Source organism: Triturus cristatus, chromosome 11, assembly GCF_964204655.1.
Source record: "Triturus cristatus chromosome 11, aTriCri1.1, whole genome shotgun sequence".
NCBI lineage: Eukaryota > Metazoa > Chordata > Amphibia > Caudata > Salamandridae > Triturus > Triturus cristatus.
This window is the reverse complement of record NC_140594.1, coordinates 536,140,936-536,154,839: the sequence shown is the minus strand read 5'-3', so window position 1 is coordinate 536,154,839 and position 13,904 is coordinate 536,140,936. Positions and strand designations below refer to the sequence as shown.

Genomic DNA, 13,904 nt, shown 5'->3' with positions numbered 1-13,904 from the left:
CTGTTAATTTGCGTGTAATTTTTATGGCACTTCATTGCCTCACACTAGAAGCTCCCTTGTACAGAGCCTAAATAAATATAAAAACAATGCAGTCATTCTTTTTCTACGCTGTGTCTTGTTTCCTCTTCTGCTGCAACTAAAGCTGTTTTGTGGCCTCCACTCCTTCCCACTTTACAAATTATTGAAGCTTGAAAGTAACCACTGAGTTTTATTTTTTCTTTCACCTTTTTTACCTATGTAAAACAATTGACTGACTCACCCTCTCTCATCCAGCATACCATTAAGTTAATAATTTCCATAAATTAATGAATAAGAGGAAATAAATAAATGATCTCAATAAAGCAAATATTCAGCTTCCAGTTTAGAGTCCTGTGTGAATAAACAAACGCAGACGTTCACTAATTTGGAGATGCTAATTGTGCTAAGAAACCAGTAAAAGATGCCAATGTCTTGCCCAGGATAATTCAAGGAAAGTCATTTCAGTTTTACTAAGCATTTGAAATTATTAAGTATTGTTTAACTATTGCCTTCTCAGTGTGAAGTTGATGAAAGTTTCCTTGGATATGTAGCTAACTTCTGGTATTTGGAATAACTTATTTTAAAGGAGGAAGACGAGGAGCTGGGGATACCATTTGTCTTGGAGCATTAATTTTTCTCTTTCTAGACCTAATTTATTTCAACATCTGCTATCAGTTGACGACTGCTAAACTAGTACTGGCCAATGAATTCCAAAAATAAACCTATATATCCCTCTCTTCACCTGGCAGAGCAACTGCTCTGAGACTGACATGGCTTAGGATTAAACCTATAAACTGACAGTGAGGAGTTATAAACAAATAATTATCCTACCGGAAATTAACTAGGGAAGTATGCCTTGTAGGTGTGTGACATCTCTTATTCAGTCCCTATTGTGTCACATATCAACATTTATGGGCTTATTATGATGTTAGTTGGAATTGCCTCTGACCGACATGTGTCGGTCTCGGGACTGATCGACCTAGCGTGGTGATTCCGACCACCTAATTACGATGTGACCAAACACTGTTCGGTCGCATACTCACTTTTCTCTATGGGTGCTTGTGCAACAGCCGTAAACCTGTTGTAATACAGGCTCCTATAGAGAAATGGGAGTGTGTGTTAAACCCTGCACCTTGTGGCAGGCACCCCATGGTGCCTGCCACACAGTGCAGGGATTTACAGGGGGGGTACCCCCTTGACCACCAACTGTAGGCCACGGAGGCAGGGGCCCTGCTAGGGCCCCACAAAGTCACTGTCTGACAGCCTGACTGTGCCAGAAAGGCCGGCAAGGAAAGGCTGTTGGAAACCACGGTCCATCGGGGATTGCTGTGCGGTTCCAAGCAGCCGTAAGACTCCAAGGGCAGGTCGGAACTGTGTTGGAATGAGCAGCCAGTTTACATTGCGACAGCCGACATCGTAATCGGGCGGTTGGACCCAAACCGACAGTGTCGTTATGAAAGCCTCCGACCATGGTCGGAAAGCTTCTGACAAGCAGTTGGAGGCTTTCAGACCGACATCGTAATCAGCCCCATATTGTGTGGCCAAAGTGTGGGAACAGTCAAGTCAAGCCACTGTTTTTATTTTAGTTTTATATACCGCGATTCAGAGCGCTTTACTTCAGCACCAGTTGTGTTACAGATGGTACAGACGGACACATTAATTTTAGTTGGCAAGGGAAAATTAGGTGATTTGGCCAGAATCACATGATGTTGAGACTCAAACCTGGTTCTCCAGCTTCAAGATCGACCGTTCTAGCCATTAGGCCACATGTTCAAAAATTATATATTTATATATAATACAGTGCTTAATTTGAGCCGGTGGTTGCCAATGGGAGCCATTAGAACTCATTTTTTGGGACAGCACCTATTTTTCTTTCCTCACCAAAAGTTGATCGAGAGCAAAAGAGTGAAAAAAATAAAGGGGAATGAAGAACTAAGAGACAGACAGAAAGAAGTCACAAAGGGAGAAAGCAGTAATGAGATAAAAGGGCAGGAACTAATATAGTGTATTAAAGTGACATTAGGCAGATTCAAGATCACGCAGCCTCTGTATTCAGCACACCGTCATTTAATAGGACTGACCATGGGCTTCTGAGCAGAGCCTCGGCACAGGCACTTAGTTTTGCACAAATTAAGAACTGTATCCATAGCACCAGTTTTGGTAGACCAAAGTCTGGCCCATTGCAGAGCGCAGCGAGTGGAAAATTAGGAAATAAGATGAGTAAAAAGCAGTGGACCAAATGAGACCAAAGCTTGCTTTTCCCAGGGCTAGTAGCCCCCTCAAATATAGGACTGCCACTGAATGCTACCACTGAGTGCTACTGCCTTGAGTCATCAACTGCAAGCCTGCAACTATAATGTTTTGTAAATGCAGTTTAAATAAGGACAGAGTCCAACCCCTTCAAAACTGCCTCCCCGCATAGGGGCAGGGGATGCATGGCTGCTGAATCAAAGTGCACAAACCCTTTGGGCTAAGTGGGGGCCTTATGGAAGCAACCTGCAACCATGTCAATGTAGCCTCTAAGTCTTCCAACACCTTGAGGGACTGCCCATCACAGGTAATGAGCAGACCATTCCTGTGACATGTGCCTATGACTTCAAAAGGTCCTGTCCTTAGTAACAGCAGTTTGGCATTGCCCTGTTTCTCGCTTCAGACAAAAACATATTTGGGACTCTGAACTGTTCCCAGCTTCAATTTTCCCGCTGCTGACAGAAAGCCTAGGACTAGACTCTGCCCCACCCTGGCCTCAGCACTCATGAAAGCAGTGATGAGAAGATTAATTAAACAGGCCTCCAAAGCCTTCTTTTCTTTCTGTAGTTTCCAATCCTTGCTTTTCCTGTAGCCAATCACCAGCAAACAGGCTGGTGTCGAAGAGTTAAATGTGGGACAATAGATCCTTCCTGTGCTGTCATTATGCCTTAAATGGGGTATAGTGTCACATCTGCTACCCAGAGCATTTATGCAGATTGACGTCGCATGTGACTGATGCCAAGAAAACAAAAACTTCTGCAAGCACACTAAGGACTCGGGCCAGATGTATGACGGTTTTTAGCGGTCGCAAATGGAAAATCTGACCATTTGCGACTACTAAAAAGGTTTGTAGTATGTACAAGCCCTATTTTGCGAGTTGATAACCTATTACTGACTCCCAAAATATAGTTTGCAAGTCGCTATTAAGAAGGGACGTGCAAGGGTGTCCCTTCGTAATAGCAAGTCGCAGGGGGATGTATGATTGTGTTTTGCAGTCGCAAAACACTCGCAGTTTACTACCTACTTCAAGTAGGGGGTAAGCCAGTCGCAAATAGGACCCTTTGTGAATGTATGCGAAAATAAGGCAGTGGTCCCACGGAACACTGCCTGCACTTAAAAAATTTAAAGAAAATGTTCCTTTTTTCTTTTAAATGCATCCTGTTTTCCTTTAAGAAAAACAGGGAGCATTTGATAAAAAAAGTTGCTTTATATAAAAAACAAACACAGACATGGTGGCCTGCCGTCCCCAGCCGGCCACCATCCCAATGCTCGTGCCCAGTCTCAATGGGTCACAAATTGCGACGTGCCTCATGAATATTGACGAGGTAGGTCATTTATGACCCCATTGGGAATCACTAAATGCGTCTAAGACACATTAGCACATTCCGTTTTGCGAGTCACAAATTGCGAATCGCAAAAAAATCTCAACTTGTGATTTGCAAAAGTGGAATGGTCGTACATCTGGCCCTAGGAGTCGCGGCATCGCATTCACAGGAATACTGCCCGCGAAAATACCTCAAGGGGATCCCTATCTACCTCCTCAGGCCTGCAAATAGGTGTAAGTGGCAGATTGTTTTTGTGGCTGGGCTTGGACTAGGAATTCACTATTTCATGAAAGCTGCAATAGCATTTTACCATTCTCTACAAAAATCAAAGCCATTGTGGCCGAATTAATAATTCAGACAGTATCATTGGCCCAGTAAATAATGAAGAGAAATCTTCCAGTCGCAAGCCGTCTAGACATGCTCAAGCACACTGAACACAACCATCCTCTTTATTTAACTTCCAGGCTGGTTTCTGCTCGAAACTGTGATAAATTTCACTTTCACGTTTCCATTAAATTAAGGTTTTCTCCTGCAGGCTTCACATCATCGGTGTAGCTGTTGGTAATTGCTGAATCGCCAGTGGAACACATTTTCAGTCCGATTCTGCTCGGACGCGTTGCAGTTCGGTTTTCCACTCACCACTTCACCACTTCGACAGCTTTTGAAGGAGACGCGATTAAGTTATATAAACACATGTGCGTTGTATTTACTCAAGAATGACGTAGAATGCATTAATTTGCAAGACCTAATACCTTATTAAAATATAGTTAAATGTAAACAGCTGCACAGATGTGATAAAAATATGCAAATAAAAGAGCATTGGCAGTGACAAAAGTTCTGCCTTAATGTTTGTGGCACGTCAAGATTTACAATTGCGCCGAATGGTCATGCGGTTTGGGAGGTGTGCTGAAACCATAAGTGATGGGCTGTCTCACTCAGATGCAGGCGGGGTTTTTAACTGCAATACGTAACAGCCACCACTAGCTGGCGTGACTTCAAATTAAGATGACATTTTAAAATTTGCATCAGCGCTTTATATTTGACATTAACAGAGTCCAGGATTTTTCATACAGCGCACTGAAGCTGTCTTTTTAATTCTTATGATAGATTCTCCAGCTAATGTTGTCTAATTTGATGCCAGTGAAGGAATTCTTCCCTGAAAGATGGCTAAGGGCCTGATTAGGATGTCAGCTGTACCGCCACCGACCGGCCTTCGGTTGTGGTCCCACCGACATCCATCTGAGTAGTCAGACTGCCGCATTTTGATGCGGTCGGTCCGACTGCATCAGTCGGAGGGACCGACCGACGCTTCTGACGGACCGACATTCGGATCGTAGTCTCTAAAATATGGGTGGTGCCTACTCATGCACCACCGTAGGGATTACAATGTCCTTTTCCGACAGCCTTTCTATTGCGGTCCAGCCGCCATAGTAAGGCTGTCGTAAAAGGACTTTGGGGGGCCCCTAGTAGGGTACCCCGTGGCCTCGGCTATGAGGCATCAGGGGCACCTGTGGTGCCCCCTCAAACATGCATGCCCTGTGTGCCAGCCACCGTGTGGTGCCTGGCACACGAGGCAGAGATGTTTGTAAACATGTCTTTTGCATTGGAACTTGTACTGCTGCCAATTTCTGGACCACAGCACAAACCTCAATGACAAAAATCATATTTCCGATGGCCTACACGGCGATCGGATCGTAATTTGGCAGGCGGGACCAACCTGTTGGCTGGTCCCGTTCCCGCAACTATGGCTGTCGGATGCCAACCTAATTAGCTCTTCACTGAGGAGGATCCGATAAGATTCTCTGTCTCCACCTCTAGATTACAATGAACATCTGAAACAATGCGCTTTTCATGGATCCATCTGACCTGCAGGAACAGGGAAATAGCAAAGCCCAAGAAGTGGCCAAAGGATGTGTGGAGCAGCAGTAGAAGCTGAGAATGCATGGATGGATGGGTAGTTCAGCCCTTAATCGAACCTGGCTCAGCCCTGCTGAGGAAGACGAGAGCTGCTGCAGCACACTTCTCAGTCTCTAGAATCAGGGATAAGGCTTACTGTTTGTAAAACCCCGCCAAAAAATTCTTCAAACTATTGGAAAGCTTTGGTCTACATTCTTAGGTTAATGGATTTATTTTTTATCTACTTTACCATTTTATAATGAGTGAACTAGACCAACATGCTTTACATTAGAACGTTTACTATATGAAGGCACTTTTGGTTCGTTTATTAAAATGTACTGAGCTAACAAGCAAGAAAAGCAATAAGAAAGACAGTTCATCATAAAAAATTATTTGGCAAATGAAGGCAAAAATTGCTTCATGCACGGATCTAAACCAGTCCATGTTCTACTACAGTCACTGCTGCCAGGGACGAGATCATCCACGCAGGGATCCAGCAGACCTGCCTTTCAGTATCGCAGGGGTTAAAGTCTGACTCGCTTCATATATTAATTTAGTGGCAGGATTTGTCACCCTGCCTTGATAATCATGGGATATGAAGGGAGAGTGAAAAGGAATGGAGTCAGGTGAGATCTGAAGTGAGGATAGGACATTAGATCCAGCAGGAGAGATTGATACAATCAACACAAGGCGGTACCATGATACCATCCAGCGCAGTCACGGCATTTTGCTCGAATTTTCCTGTGCTCACACAAGGCTGTTGGTTAGAAGTCTATTTGTTGAGGATGCTCCATGGTGGACCTCCATGGAATGCACATCACTCAACAAACTGTGGTGTGCTGGTGTGGAATCACGAGGTCCTGTCAAGGTGCTGTTGGGATCTTGCACAGGGAATGAGACATAGGCCCCGGAGAAGGAGGCGGCAAACAAGGATCAGCGAGCTTCATGTACAAAACGCAGCCTGCTCCTAACAGCTCCCACAACATTCAAGGACCAATCTCCAGAGCTTACCACAGGCGCAGCCCTGGGATTTAAGTTTATCTTACTTGTGAGTTTCTCAAGTGGGTAGCTCATGAAATTCATTTTTTACATTACATACTGATACTTTAAGACCTGAACATTAGTGAGATAAAGAAACCAACTAGCTAAGTAAAATCCTGGGCTCAATGAGTTTCTCAAGCGTTGCTTGTTAAACGTCTACATTTAGAGCATTGGATTTCTACAGTTGAGAGCCACTGCTCTAAATAGAAAAAAAAATACTTTATTCTTGGATTCTATATTACTAAATCCCAAGATTATTGGTGGGATAGCTGAGGTAAAACTCTTGAATATTGCTCAATTTGAGGGCAGTAAGTACTGGCTTAAAGGTTTTAATTTTCAATCTCTAGTGATGAGGTTTTCACATGCGGATGCTCCTGGTGTCACTTTGTGGAATATGTACCTCAGAGCATGTGCCAAAAGCAACTAGAACATAATTATGTTTAGATAAAGTAGTTTAGACATCATTTTAAATTTTGTACCAAAGAAACATTTCTAGATTATCCTATAGTGTGTGTGAATGGTGTTTGTGGTGCCTGTTGTGTGTGAGTGTTTGTGGTCTATGTTTGTGCAGTCTGTGCACACCTGTACATACATGTGCTGATGGTGTGTGTTGCTATTACTTTTCCACTTCCTTAAGGTAGCCTTTTTTTCAGTAGCCCATCCAACAATCACAACTTTTGTGTTATTGCAAAATATATTGCACATCCACATGACCTTTGACCCGCCATATCAAAAGTGATTCGCAAATTTATATAACAGAGCCTTATTCAAGGCTTCTGTAGGCACAGGGACTGCAAGAGCTAATGTATATTATCAGCACAGGAGTTTCCACATCTCCAGGTGGTCTGGGAGGAGAATACTGAGAATTTCGAAATGTCTTTTCAGCTTACTGAACACCTAAACTCTCCTATTCTGGGTGGTACCAATGCCATTTGAGTAGAACACACAGGAAGTCGACTCTAGTCTCAATCAGGCAAAATTACTCAACGAATGACAAGCTCACAGATGACATTTGGTGTAAGCTTCGGATCATGAGATTGCTGTGGGCCTTTTTAGCCTACTGAGGCTGATGCATATTATTCTATTTTTAAATAAAGAAATGTCTGAACTTAATGCAAGGTGTTTATTCAAACTTGTAACCCAGAGGTTTTATGATCCACTGAAAATCCTGTTTCTGACTTCCATTTTTGTTAGGTTTAGTGTCCCTCTCTAGGGGCAAGAACCAAATTAGGAGGTGGGCCTAAGAGCAGTAAAGCGAGCCCGTATGAGAGTGAACAACAGAAGTGCTAATACTGCTACTGTAAAACCTCAAGTAGACTTATGAGGAAACATTTTGAAAAATTGCAAAATGCCTGGAATAATTTCTTTTTCCGATTTAATCAAAAGATTTCATAATGTCAAAAACATTTTAACATCCTTCCAAAAGGCGGACGACAGCTAAATTTCTTATATGAATCACATAAATGTAACAACATACGTGAAATAAACAGCAAACCTTTCAGATACACGTTTCAAACATTCTGGGAAAAAACACTCATCCTAATGCCATACATCCTGGCACTTAAGTGCACGAGTGACTCGCCCCACTTGGCAGCTACATTCGAACAAACCTTTCTCCATTGACGCGCTACTTTTCATAGCCTTCCTCATTAGATCGGCTAATCTTCTTGCATTTGTCAGAGGTCCTGATGAGAGAACCCCAAACCTGGGTTCTTGAAACGCGTAGACCTTGTTCTAATACCACAAGAAATTGAAATTGGTTTCAAATTGAATTTATATTGCCATTGAAATCTTGCACTGTGATTTTCTGTGGTTTTCTAAAATAAGAGAATTAAGAGTTATTGTCAATATTTCTTTATTTTTTCACGAGTGTGATTGAGTGAGCGATTGTTTTTATAGGTACCAGGATGTATGGCATTAGGATGAGTGTTTTTTCCCAGAATGTTTGAAACGTGTATCTGAAAGGTTTGCTGTTTATTTCACGTATGTTGTTACATTTATGTGATTCATATAAGAAATTTAGCTGTCGTCCGCCTTTTGGAAGGATGTTAAAATGTTTTTGACATTATGAAATCTTTTGATTAAATCGGAAAAAGAAATTATTCCAGGCATTTTGCAATTTTTCAAAATGTTTCCTCATAAGTCTACTTGAGGTTTTACAGTAGCAGTATTAGCACTTCTGTTGTTCACCCTCTCTAGGGGCAGCCATTTCCCACAGTTCTTTGCACTTTGCATTGTGCATGTGCTGTTTGGTTTGTCCACATTGCTCAGACACAACGGTGTGAACTAAAAGCAGCCAATTTTTATCTCCGTAAACTTCAAATCAGTGTAAATTGTCTGATATTAGAGATTTAACATGTAAGCATCAGATATGATTGTACTATCCACAAGATAGCTCAGGGTAGTTAAGGCCATGAAAAGAAGATCAAGGTTTAACATGCAGATCCAAGACTGAAACCCCACAGGGACATGGGTGAGCAAGATTGCTATCCTTCCATTGTGGAATAATTAAGTTCCAAAGAGTTTGTTTAAAATAGCAAAGTGTTTGGTGATTTAAGTGCTGGTTGCAGACATTTGAGTTTGGCCTGCAGGTAGGGTTGCCACCTCTGCCAGTTTTTACTGGCCTGGTCAGTGTTTTTCAATGGAGGCCAGCAAGAAAAGGTGGCAACCCTGCCTGCAGGCCATGAACTGAAATGCCTACAAGCTCAGCCTCTCATCCTTAGCTAATATTTGCCTCTATTAGTCTCATCAAGTACAATCAGCAATATAGATATTATGCTTAGTACAAAGGATGTTATTGATATGTGGTAATACTATTCACACTGACCAATGATATTTCCACATCATGATGTTTAAATGCAACAACCATAATTAAGGCAAGAAATTACCAGTAAGCCATGATGCGTTTTACTGGCCATGCTGCTGCTGGCCTAGATGGCATAAAACATAGTTTTGTTTGAGTCACAACAACAATTTGTAATACAATTTGTTAGCTTGTCTTTGCTCAATCTACTCTCTTGTTCTCCTGGCTACTTCTATTGCTTTGCATGTGTGCTGTACCAGTGATTAAATGCTCACAGGCAACAGTCTTGCTTTATAAATAAATAAATACCAAATCAATCAATTTTCAATGCGGTGCATGGAACCTTCACTGTCCACTGCAATTGAATTGACCCACTTGAGACATGTAATAATAACATAATTGCTGACTAATCAAAATCGTGTAGGGAAGAAGATCAAACTAGGGCAAAACCAACCCTGCTTGCAAAGCTGCTTTTTGATGTTCTTTTAGGTGGTTATGTGAGCTCTAGAAGACAGCTAAAGATATATCGCGCCAGGGCTGCCTTTTGACTCACACACATCTAAATACAAACATAAAATTACAACTCGCTTATCTCTTCGGAACTGATATGTGTAAGAACTGTAAAATCCCTTGCTATGGTGTTTGTTGTGAAATTCACAATATAAAATGTCTTCCTACTACATCCATCAAAGACTTTATATTGTAAAACCCCTTTTCTATTGCATTTGTCAGAGAGTCTGCAATGTAAAATCCCTTAATATTATATTATTACTAGAACAACTCTATGCAAAGCCCCTTGCTACTGTACTTGACACAGTGTCCGTGATAAAAGTGTCCCTATCATTTATGAGTAATAAAATTACTCTATTGGTAGGCAAGGACAACGATTACCCATTCAAGTGCCTGCAATGACAGTGATTTATTTGTGCCAGTGTTTGCCAATGGTCACTTATTTATGAGTGTCCACAACATGATGTCACTGTCTCCTTATTTTGAGCAGGAAACATCAGTATAGTGTTCAATCATTCAATTTAATTCAATTTAAAAAACAAATACAAAATTTCCAGGGTACACCCACAGCTTCAGGTGACTTCGAACCGTCATAAATGTCATACTTTATTGAGCGAAAAATAGCAGGTAATACTGGCACTGGCATTTTGCACCTGTGACAAGATCTGGGGGTGGTGCCAGCTGCAGCGGTCTCCAGAGAAATATCTTTGTCCTTGGCAATGATATGTTTACAATTAAGATCTACAAATGAGACAAGTCTAAGTCCTGGGGTTAGTTTACTAAGGGACTGAAGCTGAGCACCAAATTCATTATGTAGCTCTTGACCTTGGGATAACAAGGGAGAGCAGTCCAAGGCATACACAGGGAGGTGAGGTGAGTTAGAAACTCAAAACCACCCAAAGTACACAATAAGGCTTACTAAATCAACGTGCAGCCCATGCTTTCACTTTTAAAAAGAAAATGCACTTATATTCAACATACCTAAATGCTAAACATAAAAATATAAATTACACACTGGAAACAGACCTCTTTAGCCCCTCCTCATAAACTAGCAATCTGTTGGTATTAAACAGTGTGAAGTCTCTCCCTATGGTGATTGTCATGGAATTCACAATTAAAAAAAAACCCTATTATTGCATTTGGCACCGATCTCACAATTCTAAACCCATTCCTACTGTATTTGTCATGTGGTTACACCATCCAAAGCCCCCTGCTACTGTATTTGAGGCAGATGTCTGCATTTGCAATGCCTCTATCAGTTATGAGCAATGGGCATATTTTATATATGGGAAACATGAATACTGACTTGGTAAGTCAATGCAGGGTCAGAAGTTCAGAACCAAAACCTCTCTCCAATAACTTTCTTTAAAAGTTCTTCTTGGTGATTATTTGAGTTCTGGCAGACAGCTAAAGGTTTCCCTTAGTAGACCTTGAAAGTATTTTTGCTTAGTTTACTATAAATTGCAAGACACTGTAAGTCTGATTCTCAAACAAACTGTAAATTTCCCTTGTAGACATTCTACAGTATTCAATGAGATCTTAGGCCTATACATGTGTCTCCTCCTATGTTGGGAATTATACTCATATGCATTTCAGCATACGCCTCTGATGTTCAGAATTTACATGCATAAATGAATTATATTCACATACATTTCAGCATACACCTGTTTTTTACCTTATATGTGCAGAATTTCTGCAATCTAATGAAACATTATGTGTGGAGTTATGCATAGGTGATATATCAGAATATTTTACAAATGCAATGGCCCAGCACCACAATTCAGTTAACATGTAGCAAACTCCATTCATAACATTTCAGCACAGTTGTTATACATAATGCACAGACTCTGCTGAGTTTGTTTAGAAGAGACTTATTTATTCATATTCTTCTACCTACATTGTGTCTTTAAAAATTATCTTCTTTACTACAAATATAGCCAACGCGTTTCATCACCAAGGACTGCTTCAGGGCTACAAAAACACATATAAATACAATTTTAAAATCTATACAGAAAGTTTTCTTTACACTAAGATTCTAAAATTCATAAAAAAGAAAAAAAAGTGACAACAGAACACCTTAATCTCTCTTTCAAACGTGATCTAACAGGTATTTTGACATGCAAAATCATAAGACATACATTTAGACAACACCCTTCATTTGATTAATAGTTGTAACAGTCTCCGCTTATTATAGAGATAAAACTGTGGATACAAAATTTCTCTCATACAGGTTACTGCTTCTCTCAAGTGTATGTATTCTTGTAAAGAGGCCATTTATCTAAATCGTTATTTCAAGTAAGGTGTTCAATGGCTAACCTATTCTTGAAGGTTGTGGTTTCATAAATCCTAATGGCAATACACAAAAACTGTTGATGTAAATTCCATCTGTGCCAAGAATTCAAAATCACACATACCATATCACTGTGTCTTATAACTACAACACAAAAATAGTTTTTCTAAGAAAAATGATGAACAGGAGGAAACACTTTCTTAATACACCATCCATTAGGTAGTGGCAGAAAATATATTCACTGTCCACATTTCATTGTGATCTGTATATGAAAAAGATGGAGTAATGTCATATCATTGTGAAGACATTACTGCTCAATTTATACATACACTATCAATTAAGTAGTGGCAGAAAATAAAATCGCTGTCCATGTGTCAGAGTGCTCTAATGTGAAGAACTGGAGTAATGTCACATCATTGTGAAGACATTACTGCTCATTAGTGGCATGAGATCCCATTATGTCTCTAGTCAAATCTCAAACAGAAAACCAGATCCACTGAATTTCTAACTGTTTATAACAGACTTATGCCAACTCGTTTAAAATCATTAATAAAACACAATACCACCTCATCACATTTCCAATGATTATTTCATAAAAACAACAAAAAGGTCTATCATAGAGTGAGACAATATCGGATTGCTAATGCATTAAAATGCATTACACGACGGAGCCTTGCATATTGCGCAATTCAATTTTTTTATCTTACACACTACACCATATCGCGAGTGTCAGTAATTTATAGTACTAGCCACACTGTGGTTAATTCGCTAAATATATATTGTATATCTTATAGTGAGGTGAGGTACAATCGACCTCCACATAACATATGAGATTCTGCCACTAAAGTGTTAGCACACATATTAAAATAAACAAAGCACAATGGGCATAGCCAGATATGATAAACTTCGTAAAAGGAGGCACCTGTAATTCCAGTGTCAACAATATTATATTATACTGTCCAACATAACAAGCAATCACAGCTCCATTTCTCTTACTCGTGAGTTTGTTGGCTCACAAACGGGAAGCAAGTCTTGCACAGAAACCGATAGACATCTAACAGGCAGTTTAAATAGAACACACCTGATGTGGATATAGTAAGTCACCAAATGTATTGCCACTACTTAGTCGCCATCTTTTAAAAACTAAATATGCTAGGAAAAGATTGGAAAAACCTTCTATCACCTATGCTTATCTGAAAATGATAATCATGATAGAATGTTTTGAGGTTTTCTGCCACTACCTTATGGATAGTGTATTTATAAAGTGTTTCCTCCTATTTTTAATTTTTCTTAGAAAACAATTTTAGTGTTGTGGTTATAAGACACGATGATATGTATGGAGTGATATTAATTATTGTGCTATAAACGGCACAGATGGACTTTACATCTAAATTCTTTGTGTATTGTCATTAGGATCTATGAAACCACAACCTTCAAGAATAGGGAATTGTTGCCAATAGTTGTGATCAAGATTAACTAAACTGGCAACCTATGCTGGAACTGCTTATCTCCAGGACCTGAAAGACAGAGGGGTATATTGACTTTTAGTTCCAGAGGTACGATTTTTCTGCCATTGTAAATCACAATGTTGGACCATGTGTGTAGGTCTGACATACTTGCACAAACAATTTTGAGATAGGTCCTGTTGTTCATGTGACACTTTTGTTTACGGTTGCTTGTCAGATGCAGCTCAATCTTTGAAATATAAAGAAGATGTGATTATGAAATCTAAAAAGTGTACTAAATCTGTGCCATATGGGCAATGCATAGT

At 40.2% G+C, this 13,904-nt stretch overlaps 1 protein-coding gene across 1 annotated transcript in view; it reads right to left on the bottom strand.

Moving 5' to 3' along the window:
• Positions 1 to 13,904, bottom strand: part of TACR1 (tachykinin receptor 1) — a 1,899,293-nt gene that overhangs the window by 1,396,436 nt on the left and 488,953 nt on the right. The window lies entirely within an intron of this gene.